Consider the following 13,593-nt stretch of genomic DNA (forward strand, 5'->3'; position numbering starts at 1 on the left):
ATGTTAATAACAGAAATTTTATTCTTCCTTCAATTTGTGTAACTATGACTATAATTTGATATGACTATAATTTGATAACCCAGCTATAGTCTTTCTAGCTTTTTCTCTCTAAATTGAAACTTCATAATTAGTCTCTTGAGGAAGCATTTTTGGAGAATTATTAGTCTTGAAAATATAATATTTCACATTTGAAACTATATATTTTAGAATATCTTAAAATAACATAGGACTTGTGCATTAGTTAATAGCTGCTTTGGCTAACCATTTACTTATTTATTTAAGTCAACATTAATGTGATTATTTAATGAATACCATTTCTATAGGTAGTGATTCAGGAACTCTGGCTCCTTCCAATTTGTAGTTCTGCCTGCTTCAACAATTGGCTTCTAAGGTTATTGCAAAAAGCAAAACATCATGAAGGACCCATGTGGGAAGTCTGTAATAACCCCAGACTTGAAACAGATGTATATCACTTCTACCCAAATTTTACTTTCTGTAACTGAGTCATATGGCCATGCTGAAAGGGAACTATGACCCATATTCTAGATACCTCTTAAGAGATCATGAAAGGATTAGGTGAACAACTTGCCAGTCTGTTAAAATTAGTTTACACTAATTTTCAATATTGTTTTTCCTTTTAATTAAAACAAAGAGGTAAGTGCCGGGGTTATAGCTCAGTGGTAAAGCATTTGCTGAACATGTGTGAATCATTGAGTTCGATTCTCAGCACCACATATAAATAAATAGTTTAAAAAACAAGGAGTTAAGACTCCTAAGGTTTGAGAGATTGCTTACACATGCTGAGCATGCTTCTATTTTGAAAACTTCCCACTCTTTCCAGCACTTCTGATTCTCCTTACTCTGCTCTTTTTCTCCCTATGGCATATGCCATTTTCTAACATATTTTGTTTACTCTGTTTATTATTCATTGTCTCCCTTTATTAGAATGAGAATTTTACAAAGGTAGTTATTTTTGTCTGCTTTATTTATATATTATAAGTGTCTAGAACAATGCCTGGCCCATGATAGGTACTCAATATTTGTTGAGTAAATAAAATATAATATATATTAAAGAAAAACTTACATGTACTGTATTGATGATTCTTACAACTAGTAAAATTTCAGCACTGAAATGTTGAGTACATGACTTGAAATCAAATATGAGATTTTCTTGAAATTATTATTATACAATACTGTTTTATTATAATAGCTTATATTTGATTCTTTTTTGAACCAACTTAGAATCAAATTCATAACTAATGTTATTGTTTTTACTTTTAAACAACTCCTAGTATTAATAAACAATTGGTTTTTCTTATTTTTGCAGTGTTGGCTGTCCAACCCAGGGCTTCACACATGCTAACAAGTACTCTTTATCACTGAGCTACACCCCAGCCCAACAATTGGGACATTTATAATTTGATTATTTAATTGTGAAAATTTTGTAAGCTAATTACACATTTATTAAGCTGTGCCTTTAAAAGGATTGAGTACATTTTAGATAGGAAGCTTTTTACCATTTGGGGTTGGAAGGAAACTCTAATTCCTTGTCTTTTAGCTACTCTTTGTAGGACTGATTGAGTTAATCTGAATGATGAGTTTAGGATAAACTGAGCATATGGGACCTAGACTCTTCTGTCTTTTGGGTATGGAGCTTCTAGTAGTGACCACATGATCTGCTCCATACTATTGTACAGGACAGGTAGAAGGATAGTTCTATTGTGAGGAGATAAGATTAATTCAGGAGACTATTTGATAAATAGGTTGGATACTTTGAGAAGAAAATTAATTGGTCTTTAGGAGAGCTAAATAATAAATTTAGCCTGTGTCTTTGGTGGCATTATCTGGGCAGTAGCCACATAGAATTTTTCAAATGGGGTACAGCTGTAGTCTGTGGTAGTCTTATCTTTACAAGAGTTACTGCCCCACCCCCACTGCCCCCCCTTTTTGTACCAGGGATTGACCCAGGAGTGCTTAACTACTGGGCTTCAATAGACAATGCATAAGCTTTGTCTGAAGCAAAACTGAGTCCCTTAGAGTATACAGGCCATAGACTTCAGAACAAGCCTGGGCTAAGTGGGCCTCAGTCAAATACCCTGTTAAAAAAGCAAATGTTAGCTATAATAGACTCAGACAGAAGTCACATTTCAGATAGACCTTTTTTTGAGGGGGAGTGGAATTTACTTTGATAGTAGAACCAAAAGAATTTGTTGGGGATGAGGATGAATTGAGAAGAAGAAAAGGTACAAAGCTGAATTTTGAAGTACTGTTTTGGGCATTTATAATGTTTGATATATTTTAGATATCCAAATAGAGATAATGAATGTATAGGCAATTGAACAAATGGTTATAGAATGTATAGGCAATTGAACAAATGGTTCTCTAGAATAAAGTCAATATTTAATGATCATTGGCATATATAGATGCCATTTAAAGTACTGGACTGAATGGACTGTCTTTACAGATAATAGATGTGCAATTATAGAAGAGAAAGGAGTTAGTACTGAACCTTGGGGCACTGGAACATTTGAAAGTGAAAAGGGGGAGCCTAAAATGAGATTAAGAAAGAGGAACTTGGAGAGGAGGCAAAAACTTCAGGAGAGTAAGGGATCTTAGAAGCTTGAAGAACAGTGATTAAAGAAAGGAATATGCCCTTGTATCAGATCCTGCTGAGTGGCAATATGTGAAAGCAGAAAATAAATAATTGAATTTGGAATTATCTGTATCATAGATCTCTGCTCTCAGTGATTCAGCCAATGAACAAATATTTTATGTATAAACAAATGAATCACTTATAATTAAGTAATTCAACAGTATTCATGTGTAAGAGGTACAGAGAAGTTAATGGTAATTTCATGTCATTTATTTAGGCATCAGAGAAGACTTTCTGGGAGAGATGGGTTTTGGACATAAATAGGAGTACAACAGGTGTACAAGAAGAACAAGAGAAAACTAAGCCAGAAAAAATAACAATATAAAGAAGTGACGAGTAGTTAGGAAGAATAAGCCATGGTCTTCCCATGTAGTAGTACTTTGTATGTTGTAAAGCATGGACGTTTTTGGTATGGGAAGTGGAAAGAAAATAAGACTGTTGTTTAAAATATGGTATTTTGAAATTTAAGTTTTACAAACATTTTCAAAATATAAGATTTACTAATTCTATCATCCACTGAGTTGAAGAAAAAAACTTGTTTTAGGAAGATCGCTAAGGATAACTGGAACAAGGTAAGGCTATTGTGGCTATTGAAATACACTCCAAGTAAGAGATGAAAAAATTTTTTATAGATTGAAAGTTTAAGTTCTAGATTTTTGAATTAGATCTAATACCTGTCTTAAGAAAAATATCCATAACTTTATCAATAAAATGTTTTCTAACTCATGTAAATGTAAATTAATGATGTCAAAGAGTAAGTTGCTTTGGTTGATATAAAGGTTATATATATATTATTCATAATTCAGATAATTTAAATTCAGTTCATGGGCTATAGTAGTACAATAAGAACTTTAAGCAGTGACAGGTCAACTGTGGGTTAGGAATAGAATGACAAATAAGAAAGATAAGACTTAACATTATTTAAATTATGAAATCATAGCTTAAGCTAGAAGGGAACAGAAAAGATCACTTAATTTCAATGTGTAAGTAATATGAAGCCAATACAAACAATGACCTTTAATCTCTATAGTATATACATAATTTATACAAGAGCACAAATGTGATCATATAATAAATCATTATGTCAATGAATGTTGAAAATATATTCTGACAAAAATATATTCTACAAACATTTCATAAAACTAGCAAAATGATACAAACTATAGTGCAATTGTCTAACTAATAATTGATATGGCTGTCTACAGTAAACCTATTGAGTTCCATGTTTTCATATTTGTGAATATTTTAGTGAAATTTATACAGGTGCATGAAAATAGGTTGCAAATCATAATCTACAGCTTATTATATAATTTATTATCATTAATGTTAATGATCTCACTGATCATTCACATATAACTTTTTTCAATAGAACTTTAAAAACAAATATTTATTTCAAACTTTATGTAAGTGGTATGTTTGTGGCTCTATTTGTTTTTTAGATGTTCCATAAATGAGAAAAAGAGATATAATGAATTAAAAGAAGACTTTGTCTGAGTTATGATTTGTTAGGGAAAAATGCATCAGTTTTTTTCACTGACTTCATATTGGATGAACTGTACTTATCAATAAAGAACTTATCCTTTCTTCAAAAAATATTATTTGTAGAGCTGAATTTCTCAGTTTTTACTAAGTAAATTATTAAATGTTTTCTTAGCCCTTATAGTAGTATCTGAGATTTTTATACATAGTTTGCCAGCTAAAAAACAAATAATAGGTTATAGGATTGTCATATTTAATTAGGTCAAAAATAATTATTCAGTCCAGACTACAGGTGATACGACATGTTAGTTAACATTATGGAGTTTGTTTAGATGCCTGAGTTTGTAATCCTAGCTCTGCCTTTACTAATAACCTTATTGTGGCTCACCTTTCTTTTCTCTAAAATGAGGCAATTATGATGATTAGAGGAAATGAGATAGTATACATTATGAAACGTGCCTAACCCAAAGAAAGTGCTAATAAGTCTTACATTTAATCGTTAGTAATAAAATCAGTGTTGTGAATTCCCATGAAAAATGTGACTTCAATGAGTTTTAATGGATTTGATTCACTTACAAAGGCAGGGGCAATGAAATGAGGACTGATACTCTAGAAGTTCCATAGCTCCAAATTGGTTATATGGGAGTCTCTCTATTCTCAGAAAACCCTTCATATCCTGAAAGTACTTGAATTGTTAGCAGAACCCATTTTAGCAGGATGCCTTTAATAGCCATTATTATCACTCACCTGTTTCTCCCAGGTTCTTTAAACTGAAGTTAATTAGAGGCTGTAGTTCCTACAAATGGACACATAAAGATGACCACAGGACAGCTCTGGTCAGTGACAGCCACAGTATCTGGAGGGCCAGATGGTCATGGAACACTGGCCCATTGGTGCCAGCTACATTCATGGAATGCTCTCAGCTTTGTTGAGGTCTTCATCTGCTTTGGAAGACACAGGAGATGGCTTCTGTGCACAAAATCCAAGGCAGGTCTACTAGAATGCTAGAAAGGGGTCCAGGAAGGACCCCTGGGCGATAGCAATGTATGGCTCTCGGGATCCAGAAAGAGGTTAAGAGTTTAGATGAATTTAGTGTGGTCTGGCCCTTCAGAAATTCTGTGGCAGGGAGAAATCAGTGATAACATTTTTGTTTTTTTAAGGTGTAGTCTTGCTATGTTGCCCAAGCTAGCCTTGAATTCCTATGCTCACTCCCAAGTAGCTGGGACTACAGGCATATACCACTATGCCAAGCTAGTGGTAAGATTTTTGCCTACTGAATTTTATCCTACAATCTCAATAAATCCACTTATTTTAGAAGAATTTTTGTAGATTTCTTGTAGATCATGTCATCTGTGGAAAAAACATTTTTACTGCTTCCTGTTCAATCTGTTTTTTATTGCCTTACTCTACAGGCCAGTAACTTCAGTACAGTATTGAATACAAGTAAAAATGGACATCCTTATCTTTTTCCCAATTATTTCACCTTTAAGTATGATGTTACTGTCCTTTATCAAATTTAGGTAGTTTATTTCTGATACTAGTTTGCTGAAAAAATTGTCCTGAATGAATATTGAATTTTGTCATGCTTTTTCTGATTATTTGAGATAATTTCATGGTATTCTTTCTTAGTCTGCTAATATAGTGAATTACTTCAATTGATTTTTTTCGGGGGGCGGTACCAGGGATTGAACTCAGGGCATTCAACCACTGAGCCTCATCCCCAGCCCTACTGTGTATTTTATTTAGATAAAGGGTCTCACTGAGTTGCGTAGTAACTTGCTGTTGCTGAGGCTGGCTTTGAACTCTTGATCCTCTTGCCTCAGCCTCCCAAGCTGCTGGGATTACAGGCATGTATCATGCCCGGCTTTTATTTATTTATTTTTTTAACATTAAAACAACTTTATGTTCCTGGGATAAACTCCGCTTAGCAATAATCTGTTATGTTTTTATTTATCATTGGATTTGATTTGCTATAATTGTCATGGAGAATTTTTATGTTCTTAAGGGATGTTGGTCTGTAGTTTTTGTTTTTTGTAATATTTTTGTCTGATTCTTCTATTATTATGTTGGCCTTATAACGATGTATAAGAAGTATTGTCTAGTTCTCAATTTTTTGGAGTTTGTATAAAATTTGCTTTATTTCTTTCTTAAATGTTGGATAGAACATATCAGTAAAGCCATATGGGAACCATTATGAGCTTTTCCTTGAATGTTATGTTTAAATATCAAACTGATTTACATAATTAATATGTAGATATTTAGAGTTGCTCTTTCTTCTTCAGCTAGTTTTGATAAATTATGTCTTATGAAATGTGTCTATTTTTAGTGGTTGAATGTATTGACAATAGAGTAGTTTATAACACTATTATAATTTAAAAATCTGTAGGATCTGTTGTGATAACACTTTTAAATTCCTGATTCTGATGATTTTAACCTTTTTTTTCTCTTGACTAGTCCATTTAGATATTTGTGGAATTTATTGGTCTTTATGATTTTACTGGATTTGGAGCAGGGTTTTGTTGATTTTTCTTCATTTTTTATTGATTTTTATTTCCATTCTTGCCTTTACTTTTTCTTTTCTTTTCCTTTATTTGCTTTTCTTTTAAGGTAGACACTAAATGACCTTTAGACCTTTCTTCCCTTAAACTGGATGCTCTGTATTTGTACTTGTTAACACATGAGTAATTTGTTGGATTTGGTCAGAGAAGGCATACACATCTAACCCAAAGAGATGAAATCATTCTACAGATGTTTGAGAGGTTGTTTTAGTTGCCTGTCATAGTTTACAAAGGAAAAGACTAGAGTTGCTATGTAGGGAAGATGTCTTATTTACTCTTCTGTCAGTTCTCAGTTTGGGTTCTGTAATAAAACACAGATGTTTCTCTTTTCTTTTCAGTAGTGGGGATTGAACTCAGGGATGCTTTAACCATTGAGCTACATCTTCAGCTCTTTTTATTTAGGGTCTTGCTAAGTTACTGAGGGCCTTGTTAAGTTGTTAAGGCTGGCCTCAAACTTGAGATCCTCTTGCCTTAACATCCTGAGTCCACTGGGATTGCAGGCATGCACCATTATGCCCTCTTTTCTAATATCACCACCATGTCTTCTTCTTTTCGAAAATACATATTTGAAGCTATAGATTTCTCTGTAAGCACTGAGTTAGCTATATTTCACAAATTTTGATCACTATATTTTCATTTTTGTTCAGTTTTAAGTAATTCTAATTTTCCATGTGGTTTTTAAAAAAATTATTGAATATTACAATTGAATTTTTAAATTTCCAAATATTTGGAGGTTTTCCCAGATATCCACTATCGATATTTAATTTTATTTTGATAAGGATCCATACCAAGTATTATTTCAATTCTTTTAAATTTTTGAGATTTTTTTTTAATGGCCAAGAATATAGTCTCTTTTAGTGAATGTCCCTTGTGAACTTGGTGCATGTATGAAGAATATGTGTTCAGTTATTGGTGGGTGGAATGTTTTGTAAATGTCAGGAAAAGATGGTATGTATCATCATTCAAGTTTTCTTTGTCTTTTCTGATATTTTGCACAATTGTTCTTTCATTTACTGAGAGAAATATTGACATTTCCAACTATAATTGTAGATTATCTATACCTTTGAATTCTATTAGTTTTATTTTATGTACAGTCTTGACTCAACTGTGGATCAACTTATGATTTTTCCTTATTTTTTTAATGTATTTTTTTTTATTGGTTGTTCAAAACATTACAAAGATTGCAGAATCACATCGGTTACACATCAACATTTTTACATAATGCCATATTAGTACCTGTTGTATTCTGCTACCTTTCCTATCCTCTACTATCCCCCCTCCCCTCCCATCTTCTCTCTCTACCCCATCTACTGTAATTCATTTCTCTCCTTGTTTTTTTTCCCATTCGCCTCACAACCTCTTGTATGTAATTTTATATAACATTGAGAGTCTCCTTCCATTTCCATGCAATTTCCCTTTTCTCTCCCTTTCCCTCCCACCTCATGTTTCTATTTAATGTTAATCTTTTCTTCCTGCTCTTCCTCCCTACTCTCTTCTTAGTTGCTCTCATTATATCAAAGAAGACATTTAGCATTTGTTTTTTAGGGATTGGCTAGCTTCGCTTAGCATAATCTGCTCTAATGTCATCCATTTCCCTGCAAATTCCATGATTTTGTCATTTTTAGTGCTGCATAGTACTCCATTGTGTATAAATGCCACATTTTTTTATCCATTCATCTATTGAAGGGCATTTGGGTTGGTTCCACAGTCTAGCTATTGTGAACTGTGCTGCTATGAACATCGATGTGGCAGTGTCCCTATAGTACGCTCTTTTAAGGTCTTCAGGGAATAGTCCAAGAAGGGCGATAGCTGGGTCAAATGGTGGTTCCATTCCCAGCTTTCCCAGGAATCTCCATACTGCTTTCTAAATTGGCCGCACAGTTTGCAGTCCCACCAGCAATGTACAAGAGTACCCTTTTCCCCACATCCTCGCCAGCACTTGTTGTTGTTTGACTTCATAGGGCTGCCAATCTTACTGGAGTGAGATGATATCTTAGGGTGGTTTTGATTTGCATTTCTCTGACTGCTAGCGATGGTGAGCATTTTTTCATGTACATGTTGATTGATTGTATGTCCTCCTCTGAGAAGTGTCTGTTCAGGTCTTTGGCCCATTTGTTGATTGGGTTATTTGTTTTCTTATTGTTTAATTTTTTGAGTTCTTTGTATACTCTGGATATTAGGGCTCTATCTGAAGTGTGAGGAGTAAAAATTTGTTCCCAGGATGTAGGCTCCCTGTTTACCTCTCTTATTGTTTCTCTTGATGAGAAAAAACTTTTTAGTTTAAGTAAGTCCCATTTGTTGATTCTTGTTATTAACTCTTGTGCTATGGGTGTCCTATTTCCTTATGAAGTGACTCCCTTCGCTTTTCATGAGATCTGTCCCCAACCTGCCATCTTTTTTCCCTTTTTCCTCCCTAGCTTACACATATGAGAGAAAAGATACGATCCTTGACTTTCTGAGTTTGGCTTATTTTGCTTAACATAATTCTCTTAAGTTCCATCTATTTTCCTGAAGATGACATAATTTCATTTTTCTTTATCCTGAATAAATCTCTACTGTGTATATATAACATTTTCTTTATATGTTTATTTGTTGATGGACATTGAGGCTAGTTCCATAATTTGGTTGTGCTGCTATAAACATGGTTATGCATGTATAACTATAGTATGATGACTTTAATGCTTTAGGATAAATATTAAAGAGTGGCATAGCTGGGTCGTATGGTGGTTCCATTCCTAGTCTTTTGAGGAACCAAGGAGCATCTTTATTTTGAAGTTTGGTCTTAGGTACAAAAACATTTAGGCTTGATTTTTTTCTTCCTTGCTCAATTCAATCTTTTATCATTATAAAATGGCTCTCTTTAATAATAGAATATTCCTTGTTCTGTTTGCTTTGTATTAATAGTTTTATTTTAATTAGCATTAGCAATTGTATATTTTTGCATATTTCTGTTTTCAGTCTCTATGTATGTTTTTAAAAACACCTTGGGTTTTGTGAGATATCCTAGGCCTTTTTATAAATGTCTTTATTAGTACATTATAGTTGTTATACATAATATTGGGGTTCATTTTGACATAATTATACATGCTGGGGATATAATTTGCTACACTTCAGTCTCTAGTACTTCCCTTTTTCCTCCCTTCCTCTCTCCTCCTGTTCCCCCTTCTCTACTCTGCTAGTCTTCCTTCTATTTTTAAAAATTAGTACTTTATCGATACACATAAAGGTAAAAATTCACTGTGGTATATTAATATATGCACACAGCATAATTTGATCAGTTTCATTCCACTGTTCCTCCCTTTTCCCATCCCTCCTTTCTTCCCCTCAATCCCATTCCTCTGCTCCACTGATTTCCCTTCTGTTGTCATGGGATTCTTCCTCACTTTTTTCCTTATTTTGGTCTAGCTTGAAAACACTTGACTCTTGACTTTCTGAGTCTGGTTTATTTCACTTAATTAGCAGGATGTTCTCCAATTCCATCAATTCACCAACAAATGCCATAGTTCAATTCTTCTGTATGGTTGAATAGAACATTGTGTGTATATACCACATTTTAAAAATTCATTCATCTGTTGATGAGTATCTGGGCTGGTTCCATAACTTGGCTATTATGGATTGTGCTGCTGTAAACATTGACTTGTTCATATCACTATCATATGCTGATTTTAGTTCTTTTGGTTAAATACCGCGGAGTGTGATAGCTGGATGATACAGTGGTTCTATTTCTAATCTTTTTAGGAATCTCCATATGGCTTTCCAGAGTGGTTGTACTAACTAGCAGTTTCACCAATGATGTATCAGTGTACCCACATTCTTGTCCGTACTATTATTTGTATTTGTATTATTTGTATGATTGTCATTCCAACTGGAGTGAGATGAAATCTCAGTGTAGTTTTGATTTGCATTTCCCTGATTGCTAGGGATGTTAAACATTTTTTCATATATTTGTTTGTAGGGATGTTAAACATTTTTCATATATTTGTTTGTATTTCTTCTTTTGAGAAGTGTTTAGTTCTTTTACCTATTTAATAATTGTTTTATTTTCCCTTGGGGTTAAGTTTTTCAAGTTCTTTGTGTATTTTGGATATCAATCCCCTGTCAGAGGAGCAGGTGGCAACAATCTCCCATGCTGTAGCCTCTCTCTTCATTCTCTCTCTCTCTTTTAAATTTTTTAGTTGTATATGGACACAGTAAAACTCTTTATTTTATTAATTTATGTGGTGCTAAGGATCAAACCCAGTGTTCCACGTATGCAAGGCAAGTGCTCTACCACTGAGCCACAACCCCAGCCCCTCTCTTCATTCTCTTGTTTCCCTTGCTATTCAGAAACTTTGCCATCCCACTTATTGATCTTGGTTTTATTTCTTGTGTTTTAGGGTCTTGTTAAATGAATCAGTAATGTGTAAAGTGAGTACTTATATAAAAATATGGTCATTCTTAATTTTTAAATTCAATTTGATAACTTTTGCTTTATAATTAAAATATTCACATTTAGTATAATTAACAATATTGTTGCGTTTAAGTTTATCATCTCGCTACTTATTTTTTATTTGTATCATCTGTAATTTGGCTTGATTTTTATCTTCAACACAGGAAACTTTTTTTAAAAAATAACATTTAAAAGAATTTATATTTTTAAAATATTTATTTTTTAGTTGTAGTTGGGCACAATACCTTCATTTTATTTATTTTTATGCTGAGGATAGAACCCAGGGCCTTGCATGTGCTAGGTGAGTGCTCCACTTTTGAGCCGCAAACCCAGCCCTAAAAGAATTTATTCTTAAGAGCAATTTTAGGTTTATAGAAAAATTGAGCAGAAGTTATAGAGATACTATCCCCCACCTCCAACTCTCTTCCACTATTAGTATCTGCACAGAATGGTATGTTTTGCAATTAATGAACCTACATTGATGTATCATATATCATTGAAAGTCCATTAGGATTCACTGTTGGTTTTGTACATCCTCTAGGATTTGAGAAATATGCAATATATGTATCAACTATTATAGTATCTTGCAGAGTAGATTCACTGTCCTAAATATCCTCTAAGCTCTGTTTAGTTAGACTCCTTCTCTCAAATCCTGGCAACAAATGATTCTTTTACTGTTTACATGGTTTTACCTTTTCCAGAAATGTCATATAGTTTAAATCATACAGTATGTAATAATATTTTTGACATCTTTCAGTTAGTAATATGCACTTAAAGTTTTTCCATGTCTTTTTATGACTTGATAGCGCATTTTTTTTTACTGCTGAATAATATTTCATTTTCTGGATGTAACACAGTTTGTTTATATATTCACTCACTGAAAAAGGTATCTTGATTGCTTGCAAATTTATACAAATATGAATACAACTTCTAGAAGCATCCATGCACAAGTTTTTGTGTAGGCATAAATTTTAGATTCCTTTGGGTAAATACCAAGAAGTATTATTGTTGGATTTCATGGAAAGAGTATGTTTATCCTGTGAAAAACTATCAAACTGTCTATCTTCCAAAATGATTATACCATTTTGTGTTGTCAGCAGCAAGGAATGAATGTTGCCATTGCTCCATTTTCATGTCACCATTTGATAGTGTCAGTGTTGGATTTTGGCCTTTCTGATAAGTAGGTAGTGGTATCTCATTGTTTTAATTTTTAGTTTCCTAATGAGAATGTTGAGTATCTTTTCATATGCTTCTTTGGTGAGGTGTATGTTTAGGTCTCTTGCCCATTTTTTTAAAAATCAGGTTGTTTATTTCCTTATCACAAATTTTAAGAGTGCTTTGTATATTTTATATAACAGTTCTTTTTTCTGAAAGTTTTTCTGACTTTTGAAAGTTTTCTCTCAATCTGTGGCTTATCTTCTCATTCTCTTGGCTTCTTTTTTAAAAATATTTTTTAGTTATAGCCAGAGATAACACCTTTATTTTATTTATTTATTTTTATGTGGCGCTGAGGATCAAACCCAGTGCCTCAGGCATGCCATGCAAGCACTTGACCACTGAGCCACAACCCCAGCCTCATTCTCTTGGCTTTTTAACTGTACTTTAATTTTTAGCATTTGCTTTAGGGTTTATAATATGCATCTTTATAGTTTACTTTCAAATTATATCACTGCACATGTAGTGTAATAACCTTACAGAAATATATTTCCAATTTTTATTCCTGTCTTTTGTTCTATTCGTGACATATAGTTTACTTTTATATATGTTTAAAAACACGGTGCATGCCACCTTATCTGGAGCCCCCAACAAGCCCTGAATGAACCCCGAACCCCACGCTCCCTGCTTTGCCCAGAGCCAGGAATACCCATCGGCACAGAGAGGAATACAGAGGAACACGGGCCACTACAGTTCCCTATCCACCAAAGTGAGGCTATACTCAAATCACCTCCTCCTTGGGACACTGTGGCCACCACCATGGCCCTTCCCACGTTGTAATCTTTACCGTGGGACAACAGACAGGGCCAGGAGGCAGTTGCCCGTTGCAGCACGCCATAGAGTGTCATCACTAAACAGGCCACCCAATGCCATTGCACAGCCTTTCCTTCCAGCCCCATCTCTGAAAGTAGTTGCCTCCATCTTGGGACACCTCCACGGCCATCTGGAGTTACCTCTCTGCCACCTTCACCACCTTTAGTTAGGACAGATTTCATCTTGGGACACCGACTGAGAACTGGAAGCCCAACAGCAAGGTACCTACAGGCTTGATACAACTGCTGCCACCAACTAGGGATGTGGCTGCTTCCACCTAGGATCAACAACCAGACCAGGACCTGGAAAACTGTCAGCAGAAGTATCCCTGCTAGGTGTGCTGACAATCACCATCCTGCAAAGACAAGAGGGATCCTTACATGGAGTTGCTTCTCTCTCTTTCTCTTTTTCTCCTAAAGGTCAACTTATTTTGATTCCCCATTTGC

This window comes from Ictidomys tridecemlineatus, chromosome 11 (genome assembly GCF_052094955.1).
Source record: "Ictidomys tridecemlineatus isolate mIctTri1 chromosome 11, mIctTri1.hap1, whole genome shotgun sequence".
In the NCBI taxonomy this organism is placed as follows: Eukaryota; Metazoa; Chordata; class Mammalia; order Rodentia; family Sciuridae; genus Ictidomys; species Ictidomys tridecemlineatus.